Source organism: Myodes glareolus, chromosome 6, assembly GCF_982192425.1.
Source record: "Myodes glareolus chromosome 6, mMyoGla1.1, whole genome shotgun sequence".
NCBI lineage: Eukaryota > Metazoa > Chordata > Mammalia > Rodentia > Cricetidae > Myodes > Myodes glareolus.
In genome coordinates this window covers 76,869,855-76,883,558 of record NC_142031.1, presented here as the reverse complement: position 1 = coordinate 76,883,558, position 13,704 = coordinate 76,869,855, and the positions used below count along the sequence as shown (strand labels likewise).

The 13,704-nt window shown below is 34.9% G+C and overlaps 1 long non-coding RNA gene across 1 annotated transcript in view; it reads right to left on the bottom strand.

Annotated features, from left to right (window-relative positions):
* Positions 1-283: 283 nt before the first annotated feature.
* LOC125388268 (uncharacterized) overlaps positions 284-13,704 on the bottom strand; it is a 28,572-nt gene continuing 15,151 nt past the window's right edge. Inside the window, exons 4-5 of the long non-coding RNA XR_007228170.3 lie at positions 2,710-2,803; positions 284-386 (exon numbers count right to left, since the gene is read on the bottom strand). This is a non-coding gene — a long non-coding RNA (uncharacterized LOC125388268). The remainder of the gene's footprint in view (positions 387-2,709; positions 2,804-13,704) is intronic.

The following is a 13,704-nucleotide window of genomic DNA, read 5'->3' as shown; positions in this document are numbered from 1 at the left end:
TAATCCCTTTATGCAAGCTCTTTGCATTTGAAAAACATTCACTTTTAGTTATTCAATCATTGATCTTAAATTTTCTTTCAAATTCAGCAGGGAAGATTATTTCAGAGTTTATTGCCCAGTTAGTCATAATTATTAACCAAAATAAATAAATTAACTTTACCAATAATAATGACCTCTTTAAGTATTTTCCCCCACAAAGTAAAAATTGATTTCCCCATCTTCTTGCATAGCACCTGACTCATCTCCAGCCATGCTGCCTATTCTAGATGAACAGTTGAGTGAATGAGCAGTTGGGAATGGAAACATTCAATTTACATGAACTCACATGTCACAGGCATCACTGTAAAAATGAGGCTGAGTAGAAAAAGTGCTGTGGACAATTAAACCTAAAAAAAGAAAGAATCATAACTACCATACATTAAAATAAATGTTAAAATGAGTTTGTTGTATTTATTTTAAGTGTGCTCAATTTGTTTGGTTCTGGAAAATTTTAACGCTGAGTTTTTTTTTTTAAATCATATATCTATCAAAGGACACAGAGGACTGCTACTCTTTGGCTGACTTTGGCTACTCTTCTATAAATCTATGGTAGTGAGCTGATCACCAGTGACCCAAAAGTCAGGATGATCATCATTCAACAGATATATATTTGAGAACCCAAAAATATCAGATATTTTTTCCTCTAAAAATATACTGTGTTCCATAGATTTACTAGTCATCGATATATGGCTACAGCATAAAATACCCCAAAGCAACATATCTACTAATTATTGGCATACTTACATTATTATGAATTAATTTCCTCATTGATCTGAGAATAAAACATCTCCCTAGGGAAGATGATATGGCAAGACTGTCCTCTATTTGGTCTTCAAACACAAAGGAAATATGTTGCATAAGGATGTTATTGAGTTTATGGTCTTGAAGATGACTACTACATCAATGCCTTAGTAGCCTCTTCTCTCCTTTTAGTGATAAATACATTCAATAAGAATATACATTTATATGAACTGGCCATTAGGCATCAGTCACAATAGATAAGGATCCTCTGTAGGCAAACTCTCATACTGTGGCAGAAGTAAACAAGCTATGGCTTAAGATCAGATATAGCCTGACACCTGTTTTTGTAAATAAAGTTTTATTGAACCATAATGAATTCCCAATTGTTCACATATCATGAATGTTGCCTCCCTCTCCCAACAGAAAAAGTGAGCAATTATGTCAGTTTACAATTTGAAATACCTAAACCATTAAGTGTTTGTGACTTTATGAAATTTTCCAATCTGCTACTCTCAGAACTAGGTTGAGTTTTTGTTTAGAATATCATTTAATAGCATAAAGTATATCTATATATAATATAAATAGAAAAATTATAAGTATGCACTATAAGTATTATACACCTTACTTAGTACGTAAAGCTTAAATACAATATAAAAATAACAACAAAACCTACCCCTTTGAGGTAATACGTTTCTGAAGGAGCAGACGAAGCTTAGGATCTGTGTAAGAAGAGCAATTGCTACGTCCTATGCCTATATTTCAACCAAATCATTTTTAGGGTTCCAAGACATGGCAAATATTTTGAGAAAGTATAATGGTTTGATATCTATTTTTAAAATACTAACTTACAGACAGACATGACTTCCCTTGTCTTCTCTAATTAACTTGTTTTAAGCATAACAGTAAACTACATTGGAGTAGCCAGGTTCCTGGACAAATATACTCTTTTTGTGGACCCTACTGTGTTACTGGTAGTTTCTTGAAGTTTCTTCAGTAAGTATGATTTTTCTAAGAATTCCAAGAAACAAATAAAGGCATGGGGTGGAGGTAGAGGGTTCTCATTCTTAAGTCCCTTTGTCAGGTTTGCTGCTTATTGTGAGTTTAAACTTACAGGGAGATATGCTTGCGACTCCGATTCTTCCATCTATATCAACACTTTCAGGTTTGCCTTCTGCAGCTTCTTAGTTTTATTGTAATCATTATACATCAAATTGTGGCATCAACAAAGCAACAGAAAATCCTTCCCACCTTAAACCAAAGCTCAAGAGTTCTGTTGACATATTTTTGGCATCATCACACTTTTCTAGCCTGCCCTGAATTCAGCTGCTGGAGAATGAGATCTTATGTTAATCTTCTCACAACTTCCACAATGCTGCCATAGCTCTCCCTGGCATGTCTTGGTTGGCAGTTTTCTCTAGGATTTATTCAACTTGATAAGTGATGTAGGACTCCCCTCTGTATGCTGTAGATGTGTTGTATTGCTATTGGTTAATAAATAATCTGCTTTGGCCTAAGGCAGGGCAGGATATAGCGAGGTGGGGAACCTAAACAGAGATAGACAAGGAAAAAGGGTGGAGTCAGGCAGACACCATGTAGCTGCAAAAAAGAAAGATGCCAAAATCTTATGAGTAATCCAGAGCCTCATGTCAATATGCAGATTAATAGAAATGGCTTAATTTAAGATGTAAGAGCTGTCTAGAAATATGCCTAAAACATTTTTCAGTATTGTAATTACCAATGTTTCTGTATGTTTATTTGGGACTGAACAGCTGTGGGGCCAGGTAGAACAGAAACTTCTTTCCACAGATAGGCCCCTTCACATGAGTCTAAGCAAACAGTCACTTTGCTTCACACATACAGTGTAGACGACCTTGGTTTTGCCTCAGAGTGATGTGCCAGACATTGTTGACTCCCCTTGGGAATTCTTACCTTCTCTGAGGAGTGGATGGGGTGTTAAAAAGTGGGAGGAGCAGGAGGTTGGGAGGTAGTTGGAACTGGAATTGGTATGTAAAATGAGAAGGCCCTGTTTAAAAATAAATAAATAAACAGAAAAAAGTATTGTTAATGTTAGATTCTAATCAACAGCAAGAACTCCATTTTATTCATTTTTTCTACACTGAACTGAAACCCACAATTTTCTCAGGCTTTACTATCACCCTACCCTCATTGCATAGTTATCAATCCTTTTATTAGAATTAGGCCAAACCGTAAAATACAATCATCTTCTGAGTTATCTGGGTCACCAAACTGCCCAGCTTCCTGATAGGCTGAAGTGTACCACTTTGGAAAGTCTCCAACCACTTTTGCCCATATTACATTAATGTGACCTGAGGAACAAAAACTATCATTTGCAGTTTTTCCCTTTAAAACTGGCTGCTGCCTCACCTCAGGGGTATGGTCTGGAGCCCAATTCCTGCCACCTCCCTAATACCAGTTTTTCTAAATAAATTTTTAGCCTGCTCCAAACAAGTCTTTTATGATGGATTATTCCTGGATCTTGGACCCTAATATTTGTATGTAGAATAGAACTGCTGTTAATTCTACCAATAAAGAAATAGAAAACTGCCATAGTTTAAAGTCAAATTTAAAGCAAGCTTTAATTAAATACTAGCCAGATGGATGGACTATGGCAAGGTCCATACCCAATTTCCAGAGTATGGCCCAGAATCACAGATTTTAGCAGCTTAATAAGGAAATCCCACAATTTATTGCATTTCCCATCAGATCCAATCAGGGACAAGCATACATCTTGATGTACCTTCAGTCTGTGATCCTCCCAACCACATGTGATCAAGTGTACTGATGAAGATGGGTCAAACAAACGCGTTCAGGGGAGTGAAAACATGTGACTTCTTATCTTCTATAGACAATATCTGCCAGCATTTCAGAAACTGTCTGTCCTTGGGCAATGGACTTTCAGATCAGGAACATTTTTGTTTTATGGAACTCTTAGGCATAGTAATTAAAATTTAAAAATGTGTCTTTGACTATCACACTACCAAAACCTTATATAAAATTTTTCAGTGGATGCCATTCTGTTTCATTATTACAACTGAACCACTTATGCAAGTTAGGAGGGATTTTAACAAAGACATTGGAAAGAGACAATTTGGAAACCTGTGGGAGAAGAATAAATTTGGGGGAGACTTACACATCAATAAATATTTCAACCTCTCAATAGCAGATTTTACTTAGCATAGAAAAAGAAAAGTATATATGAGTATATATAAACAATATTACATGTTTAAAATGCAAAATATTAAAGAAACAGACCAAAAAAATGGAAAACATATGTTAAAATTAATTAGAGATTTAATCAAGAGTAGATTAGACAGATTGAATGTTTTTGATTCAATCAATTCTCTTTACTTTTCTTGACAGGGTTGAAAGATCTCTTAACAGAGTGGGAAATATTTGGATATGCTGAACAACCATTATTTATGAGAGCTCTAAACCTTTGGTCAGGAACCACAGTTCTGTTAATACGGGAAATATAAAGTAGAAAATTCAGTGATGGTCATATTAAAGATTGAAATGAATGACCTTGGATCCAGAATCTGGATAGTGTATGCTCTTGAACTGTTTGAATCTGAGGAAGGAGCAACAGCTGCTAAAATATATTTGTTTATAAATGCTGCTGAATTAATCCAAGATAAGTATTTTGAAAATACCTTGACTTCAAAATTGAAGTCAAATGGTATGTTATTGGAGAAGAGGTTTTGCATTTGTTTCCACAGTAAATGAAAGGCTGTGGATTCATTCCGGGTTAAGGAAAACCAGGTTTGATCAATAAAGACCCATTGAAAAATTTCCGATAGGAATGAATGGCCTAGATGTCTGAGTTCTACATCAAGAACAGACACAAGACTGCTGAAAGAAATGATCAAGCCTCACAAGATACTCCAATCAGGACTTGATCATAATTCTAAATTTTCTTGACATCCCATAAAATTATCAGCACCCCCAATCAATAGGAAGTAGCCTAGCAAACTATGCCCACATTTCCAAAAAATAAACCATGGATATTTTCCTTTGTTTAGAATCTTGGTTACAAGTTGCTATGGATAATGGTCAGGAAAAAGTTAAACATCAGATATTATATTCAGACTTCTTGTTTTTTTTCAAATGGGGGAGTGCTGTGGGACAATGTTCATTTATCCTATCACTTGTATTATTTTTAATAAAATGCTGATTGGCCAGTAGTCAGGAAGGAAGTATAGGTGAGGCCACCAGGCAGGAAGTAGAGGCGGGGCAATGAGAATTCTGGGAAGAGAATTGTGACCTAGACACAGAGGAAACAAGATGTGACTGTCTCACCAAAAAAAGGTGCCAAGCCATGTGGCTAACATAGACAATAAAAATAATAATAATTTAAGATGTAAGAATTTGTTATTAAGAAGCCTGAGCCAATGGACCACTCAGTTTATAACTAATGTAGACCTCTGTGTATTTCTTTGGGACTTAATGACTGTGGGAACTGGGCAAGACAGAAAACTCAGTCAACAGACTACAATTCTTCATGCATAGGAATTATAAAGTAGAAAATTCAGTGATGATCATATTAATGAACAGGATGAATGATCTTGGAATTTGAATTACATATTGTTTTCATGTTACTTAGAATGGTCTAGTCAACAACTGAAAACCAACATTAAGGTCTCATGAAGCTGTAAGTAAAATCAAGGATTCCAACTGCAATGTTAGTGTGTTGATTCAGATTTGGTATGAGGGATTGAAAAAAAGATGAAGAGATGCCACATGAGTCATTTTGCACATGACTTTAGGACCAAGTAATTTCCCAGAGACTGGCTTCAGCAAAGATTCAGGTCCCAGGGAGGATGTGTGAAGTTGGAAGGGGATGTGTGTGTGTGTTTGTGTGTGTGTGTGTGTGTGTGTGTGTCTGTCTGTCTGTCTCTCTGTCTGTCTGTCTGTGTGTTTGTGTGTGTGTTATATATGGGTGTATCGGGGGATGATATGACTGCCAGCAGCATTTAATTGAAGAATAGAATACATTTTTTATACTCTATCTTTGCACATAGGATAAAATGTAAGAAAGGGGGGGCATGTGAGATAGAGTGTGGCTTGAGATCAGGGGTTGAGGAATTGACCATGACCATAGGCACCAGCCATATGTTAATGAATGGGCCATAAGTCCCTCTTGCCAGAGATAAAGAGAAACACTGCTTTATCAAGCAGGAACTTTCCCCAAGCCCCCAAGAGAATTAAAACTTTTATCCAAATGCCTGACCTTAGGATAAGTACTTTTGAGAACCAAACCCTGTACTACAATTTCTTAGTCTTATTATTTGGTCCTGTTCCTCTCATAACTCTCTCAAAAAGAAGGGTCCTGGGGATATGAGGAAAGTTCCTACTTACTAAAGCAGTCATACTCCTTATTTCTTGCAAGAGGTATCGGTGAACTTTTCATTAACATATGGCTAATGCCTACTATCATGTTCAATGCTAGACTTCTCAATTCCTGATGTCACACTACTCTCCAGCTCACATGCCCCCTTTCTTCCATTTAATTATATGTGCAGTTACAGAGTATAAAAGGTATATTCTTTTTCCATTTTGCTGTACCATTCTGATTCCTCTATATTTATTAATTGAATTAAAGAACTGAACTGTAGGATTTCATCCTTGGGATCAGGTGTGTCTAGTAAATCTCTAATTTTCCTGTTCTTGGTGTAATTAGGAGGGTACAATGTAATTTGGCCACAGCAGCAGAAATTTTTTTCCAAGAAATTATTTTGTTTGGAGAGGCTTCCATTGTACCCATTTTTATCATTTACCAAAACTCGCACAAAATTGTCAAAAGGAAAGACATTAATAGCGAGAATCATTAAATATGAAAATAAAAAGGTGCTGGAGAAGAGTTGTCTGCAAGGTGTAAAAATGCTGAAACTTTGTCATGCAACAATGGTCACCATGCAGTCCATGCCATTAGTTTCTTTCTTTGGTCATTTTTTTAAAAGTTTTTATTTGTTATTAGTTTTTTGAAAATTGTATATGTTTTTATCATAGTCTCTCTCCTTCCAGTCTTCCCTTGTCCAGTTCCTCTTTGCTACCCAACCATCTTTGTGTCCTTTCTAAAAGCAATAAATGAATAAGTCTAAAAAGCCATAACCAAAAACCATCTAGACCAATCTGTGATGTCTAAATATTCCTGAATATGTGGTCTTCCGTTAAAACACAATTGACTTACCAGAAGTTATGCTCTTAGGGAAAATCATCTCTCCCTCTTCTAACTGATAGTAATTGTCAATAATTCCACAGCTAGGAATTCCAGGGATTGCGTACTCAACTCTCACCTCTATGCTGAGATTTTCTATGGCTTTGATTAACACAGGTTTTGTACATACTGTTGACCAAATTTGGATATTGCAAATAGATAAAACGACATAGTAGCTTTAGTAGCTACAGGAAAACAATAGCAAAATAGAATTTGTGGAACTTTGAATATTTAAGGAGCTCATTTTCTATACCTACAATACATATTCATGTCTCGTGATCTGAAAAAGTGACAATTATCTACTGTATGACACACGTGTACATCCAGGTGCTATGTAATGTTATATTAAGCCTCGAGCTTCCCAATCTTCACTTGAAAAAAAATTTAAAAATTCCAAAATTTTACTATCAATTTCAAATTTGTCCTCACTGGTGGTTTTCCTTCTTATTAGAGTTGTTCTACTTTATAGATTATATACAATGTGACTCAACAAGATGCCAAAGAATACCCAGAAACAAAGGAAGTACTAGAGTTGCTGCTCTGTGAGTTTTCCAGATTTCCTAAGCTCTCCTGCAGTATTTCCCAGTAAACACTACATCAGCTTTAAGTCTGTTTTAAAATTATTTTCCCTTTGTTTCTCTCTTTTTTGTTCCTTTAATGCTTCTCTTGGTATCCATTTGTAACGACCAATTACCTAGATAACTAGGTCATAGATATCCCAACAGAAACATATCTGGCCCACAAACATCTCCATGGCAACCCACAAAACGAAATATGATAGTTTCATTATTTAAAAAAATATATTTTCAGCACACCTGAAAGCTCTGGAAAAAAAAGAAACTGGATCACCCAGGAGGAGTAGAAGACTGGAAATAATCAAACTGAGGGCTGAAGTCAATAAAATAGAAACACAGAAAACAATCCAAAGAATCAATGAAACAAAAAGCTGGTTCTTGGAGAAAATCAACAAGATTGACAAACCCCTAGCTAAACTAATCAAACGGCAGAGAGAGAACACGCAAATTAATAATATCAGAAATGAAAAGGGGGACATAACCAGAGACACAGAGGAAATTCAGAGAATCATTAGATCTTACTACAAAAGCCTATATGCCACAAAATTGGAAAATGTACAAGTAATGGACTTGTTTTTAGATAAGTATCATTTACCAAAGTTAAATCAAGTCCAGATGAACATTCTAAATAGACCTGTTAGTAGCGAAAAAATAGAAGCTGTTATCTAAAACCTCCCTACCAAAAAAAGCCCAGGACCCAGATGGTTTCAATGCAGAATTCTACCAGAACTTCCAAGAAGAGCTGATACCTATACTTCTTAATGTATTTCACAATATAGAAACAGGAGAGTCATTGCCAAATTTTTTTTATGAAGCTACAGTTACCCTGATACCAAAACCATACAAAGATTCAACCAAGAAAGAAAATTACAGGCCAATCACACTCATGAACATTGACGCAAAAATCCTCAACAAAATACTGGCAAACCGAATCCAAGAACACATTAGAAAAATTATCCATTATGATCAAGTAGGCTTCATCCCAGAGATGCAGGGCTGATTCAACATATGCAAATCTATCAATGTAATCCATCATATAAGTAAACTGAAACACTTCTAGGAGATATAAATCATGAATTCATCAGGAGTATGTTATTTATTGCAGTTGGAAAGGAAAGGCAAATGAGTACCTCAGTTTTCATCAGCAGCATGAAGTTTTAGGTGGATAAGAAATGTACACATAAGAAAAATCATGCAACAAGTCAAATAATTAATCATGAATAAGGAAAGATGACTGAATCAATGACAAAAGTAGATGCTGTTAGCAAACAGGAATTGTAAATCTGAGGAAAAAATATGGCAGATCACACATGAGGGAGTGTAAAGGATGATGTGGGAAAGCATACCTGAGCCATGAGAAAAGCAAAAAGATCCCAGAAAGTCAGAGAAGAAGCAACCTCAAATTATCCTCAGAAATCCAACTACATATAGTTTGTTGCTGAACTACAGTTTTACAGTACTTCCCATCTTACTTCACAAGGTGAGTTCTGATTCTTTCCTAGACTCACAACCACTAATTCAGATGTGAATTCTGATTTTGCTTCTAATTAGTGCCTACAGTCAATGGATCACTGAAACTTAATCTAGAGTCTAATCTGTCTCCAAGCTACTATCTTTTGTCTCCCCTATCACCAACTCAGATCAAAATTCCTGTATCTCTTACTGTCATTTATATCTTAATGCTCTTACCACACACTGGCCTATTCAGTTCATGGTGATGTTCTGCCATGTGTGGAGTTTTTGAATCAGCACACTCTATTGAACTACATGTTTCCTCTGGTGTCCCTCCAAATATGATAAAATATGCTATAGCATATGATCTGCTTTTGTCCTTCATGTCTATCTCTGTACCTATCAATGGGCTTTAACCAGACTTGGCATGCGTCTCAGTCTCTCTCTTTACAGGTGTAGTGACATTTTCCTGTGGTTCTATCCATGCCTAGTTCTTTCTTTGTCTTCATGTCTCATTTTAAGGACCTCCATATATACTTCTATTTCCTTAATCACTATATTTCACAACGCATTTTTGAGGTACCATTAATCCCTGGTGATAGTCTTTGTTTTTTATTAAGCTCTGAGTACTCAAAACATTAAAACATTGCCTGGCTTATTAACATTATATTCTCAGAAAGAAGCACATATCTGAGATTATAATTAATATATAGGTTAAATCTGTGTTCCGCAGACCTCAAATATACATTTACCTAATTATGTCAATGTTTCTTCTCAATTGCTAGACATGATGTGATCTGGTCATTCACTTATATTCCAAAATACACAGTTATTAATGAAAATAGTGTATAAATTTAAGCCATTCCTGCCCAGCACAGAGATTTTTTTTTTTTGCTTTCAGACTCAAAATTCTAATTTCTGCCTATTTTCTGCTGTTTCTCTTTAAAGTTCATCCTTCATCAACAACTAGAACAGGTGTTCTAACCATCCAGCTGTCTTGAAGAGAATCCCAACCCACAGTGCACTTTTCTATCCTGTGCTGAGAGGTAACAATTGAAAGTGTGCTTAATCTGTTTCCAGAAAATTTCCAGTAACATGTACACAAAGTTCAACACTGGAAGTAAAATCTTAGTTGGTGGTGGCATTTCTATTTCTTTATAAACTTTTCCCATAGGACTTTCAATTGCCTTCTTTAAAAACATTGTCTGAGATGCCATTAAATTGGTAATATTCAGATTGTTTCTCTATAGTCATAGTGTCACAACCAGAGGAAAAAAAATTGGCTTGTCTATGTTTCCTTTACAATATCCTGAAACTTGGAGCAGCTCAATATTATTGTATTGTGCAATTGATTCTTCATCAATATTAAACATTTTACTAGCTCTAATTGAAAATTCTACTAAATTGAAAAACCAAGAAAGAGAAAAGAAAAGAAATAACTACTAAGTGTAAACAGAGTACCATTAAGCTAACATCTATCATATAGAAACATAGAAATATTAGAATATTTTGTGATTCTTTCAAAATTTAAATGCAATACACAAATTAATCATACCTCATAATTAAATTTCCTTACATACATATCTGTTTGTTTTAGATTATATATAAGTACAATCACAATTAGTGAGCTGTAAAAGGACAATGAGTTGCTACATAATAGTTTTCCACTGAGGCTGATATAATGTCTTACAGCAGTCCAGAGTCAGGCAAATAACTCAGTAAGAACCTTTTCCTATTCATTGTCTGGTGATTAGTCTACTGAAAAATCCCTTGCTAAATTAATTGACTAATCATAAAATCTATCAATGAGAGAAGGATTTGATTCACAGAGTGACTTCACTACATCTAAAATAATGTGAATTTATTTTTTAATGATCACAAGAACATCTTAAAGATAATTAAATAGTAATGCAGACTATATTACCTATATAATATATATAACTATATATATATATATATATAGTTATATATCGTTTTCTTATGAGAAAAAGACATATGGAAAATAGACTGCAAAATCTGATCTTGCAGCATCATACGTAAGAGTGCTGTAATCCGGATATTGCTTGAGTATAAGAATTCATGTGTCACAGGGTGGTGGGGCATGCGCCCTTAATCCCAGCACTCGGGAGGCAAAAGCAGGTGGATCTCTGTGAGTTCAAGTCCAGTTAGTCTACAAGAACTAATTCCAGAACAGACTCCAAAGCTACAGAGAAACCCTGTCTCAAAAAAAAGGGGGACTGGAGAGATGGCTCAGAGGTTAAGAGCACTGACTGCTCTTCCAGAGGTCCTGGGTTCAATTCCCAGCAACCACATGGTGGCTCACAGCCATCTGTAATGAGATCTGGTGCCCTCTTCTGACCAGCAAGCATACAGACAGACAGAACACTGTATACATAATAAATAAATAAATCTTTAAAAAAAAAAAGAATTCATGAGTCAATGCTAGGTCCTCAGTGTAATGATGTGAGAAGCAGTGTAGCGTATAAGAGGTGTCATACAGGAGAAACCAATAGGTTTCAGGAATGTGTCTTAATAAACATGTAGAGTTATTAAAAGAGCCATTGATTTGATCTCAGGAGAATAAACTGTGAGTAAGGCCAAAATTTTTGAGGCTCCATAACTGTGAGTAAAGAAACCTTTGTTCCTTTTCACAGATTGAGCATCTAACTTTTGTCTACAATAATTCACAATAATGCAAACTGAAGTACTGCAGGCCCCCAAATTATCCTGACCTTCCTAGTGATAAGAAGAATTTTGGATAAGGAGATTGTTATAGAATCATTTCTAAAAATAGAAATAAAATGAGAATTGATGTTAAAGCACAATAAAATGGTTCTCCAACTCAAGATGGAAGATTCATAAAGTATATATTCTCCTTCTATATTTATGACAAACCTTGTGACATATGAAATTTGTTTACTCCCACATGTATCAATAGATGTCAAAGAGAAATGAGCCAGAGACTTTTAAAAACTTCTATATGATACAAAGCACATAGATGAAGGAACATAAATCTGGTAATGGTATCCTAAATGTATTCAGTGGAAATGCTTGAAATGGTGCATGCTAAGAGCAAGAAGCTAGATAGTATACTAGTAAAAACTAAAGAGCAAATTAATGAGCTTAGAACACATGGTAACAAAGTGACAAACACATGGAAAACCTACAGGAATAATAATATAGGAAACCGAGGATGAGCCTAACTTCAATGTATGGTGGAGCATTTTTATAGGAAATTTAGGAGAAAATTGTGGGGGGAAACTCTGATAGTGAACTGAGACAATGGAATCTCTCATATGTATTAAATGACACATCTAGTTATAGTACATCTACAGTTAACAACTTCAAGACACAGAAAAATATTTTCAAAAATTATTTAAATTTAACACATACAAAAACCATAAAAATAAACATGTTTATAGATTGCTGTGTGATTTTTGGATATACATATAAATTACATGATGTACAAATCAAATTGAATAGCATCTGTCTTTCAGCTTTTAAAATAGATTGATTTGAAAAATTCATTTATTTATTTATATCAATTAAATTTTTCTTCCCTGATTCCTCCAACACTCACTTCTCCTCCCTACCCACTGAACTTTATTTCTTTTTCTCTCTAAGACAAAAAAGCATATGCACATACAAACACAAAAATGGGAATTAAAATAAGCAAATAGAAGATCAACATGACAATACATAAATAAATAAATGTACAAAGAAAAAAGCTGAGACAAAGGTTGCAAAAGTACCATTGAACTTATTTGTTGATTTTTAATTGTTTTTATTGTGCTATATATTTTTCTTCCTTTCCCTCCTTTCCTCTCCCCTCCCCTTATACCTTCTCTCTTTGTCCCTATGCTCCCAATATACTCAAGAGATCTTGTCTTTTTCTACCTTCCATGTATGTTCTCTTTGTTGTCTAGATTCTCTGGGATTGTGAATTGTAGGCTTTTTTTTTGACATTGTGTGTAAAAGCTACTTATGAGTGAATACATATGTTTGTCTTTCTGTGTCTGGCATACCTCAATCAATATGTTTTCGAGATCTTTCCATTTACCTGCAAATTTCAAAATGTCATTTTTTTCTGCTATGTAGTACTTCATTGTGTAAATGAATAATTAATCCCTATAAAAACTAGTTTCTCATATATAAATGATGAACAGATAAATGCATTCATTGTATTCTCTCTATATATACAAAATCCATTTATTCTTCATTTTTCTGAATAATAACCTAGTCTACACCATCATTATGTGCAGATTACCAACAGTATTATACCGTGCTTCCTGTGTCTGCATGTGCTATAACTACTTCCTTCCTCCAGTTTATATGTTGCTCACAGAACATTTTCAAAATATGTAAAGGTATGACTTAGTTAAAGTAGGCAGGGTCTTGTTGAAGAAAGTGTGTAACTATGGAAGAAGGCCTGGAATTCTCATATATGCTCAAGTCATGTCCAGTGAGTCAGCTCACTTCCTATGGACTACAGATCAAGATGTATGAACTCTCATTTCCCTCGCCAGCATCATGTCTGCCTGCATACCACCATGCACTGTCAAGATGATAGTGGACTAAAACTCTGAAACTGTAAGCTACCCAAATAAAAACCTTATATAGTTTGAAATATATCCTGTAGGATATTTAAACTACCCAAAGATT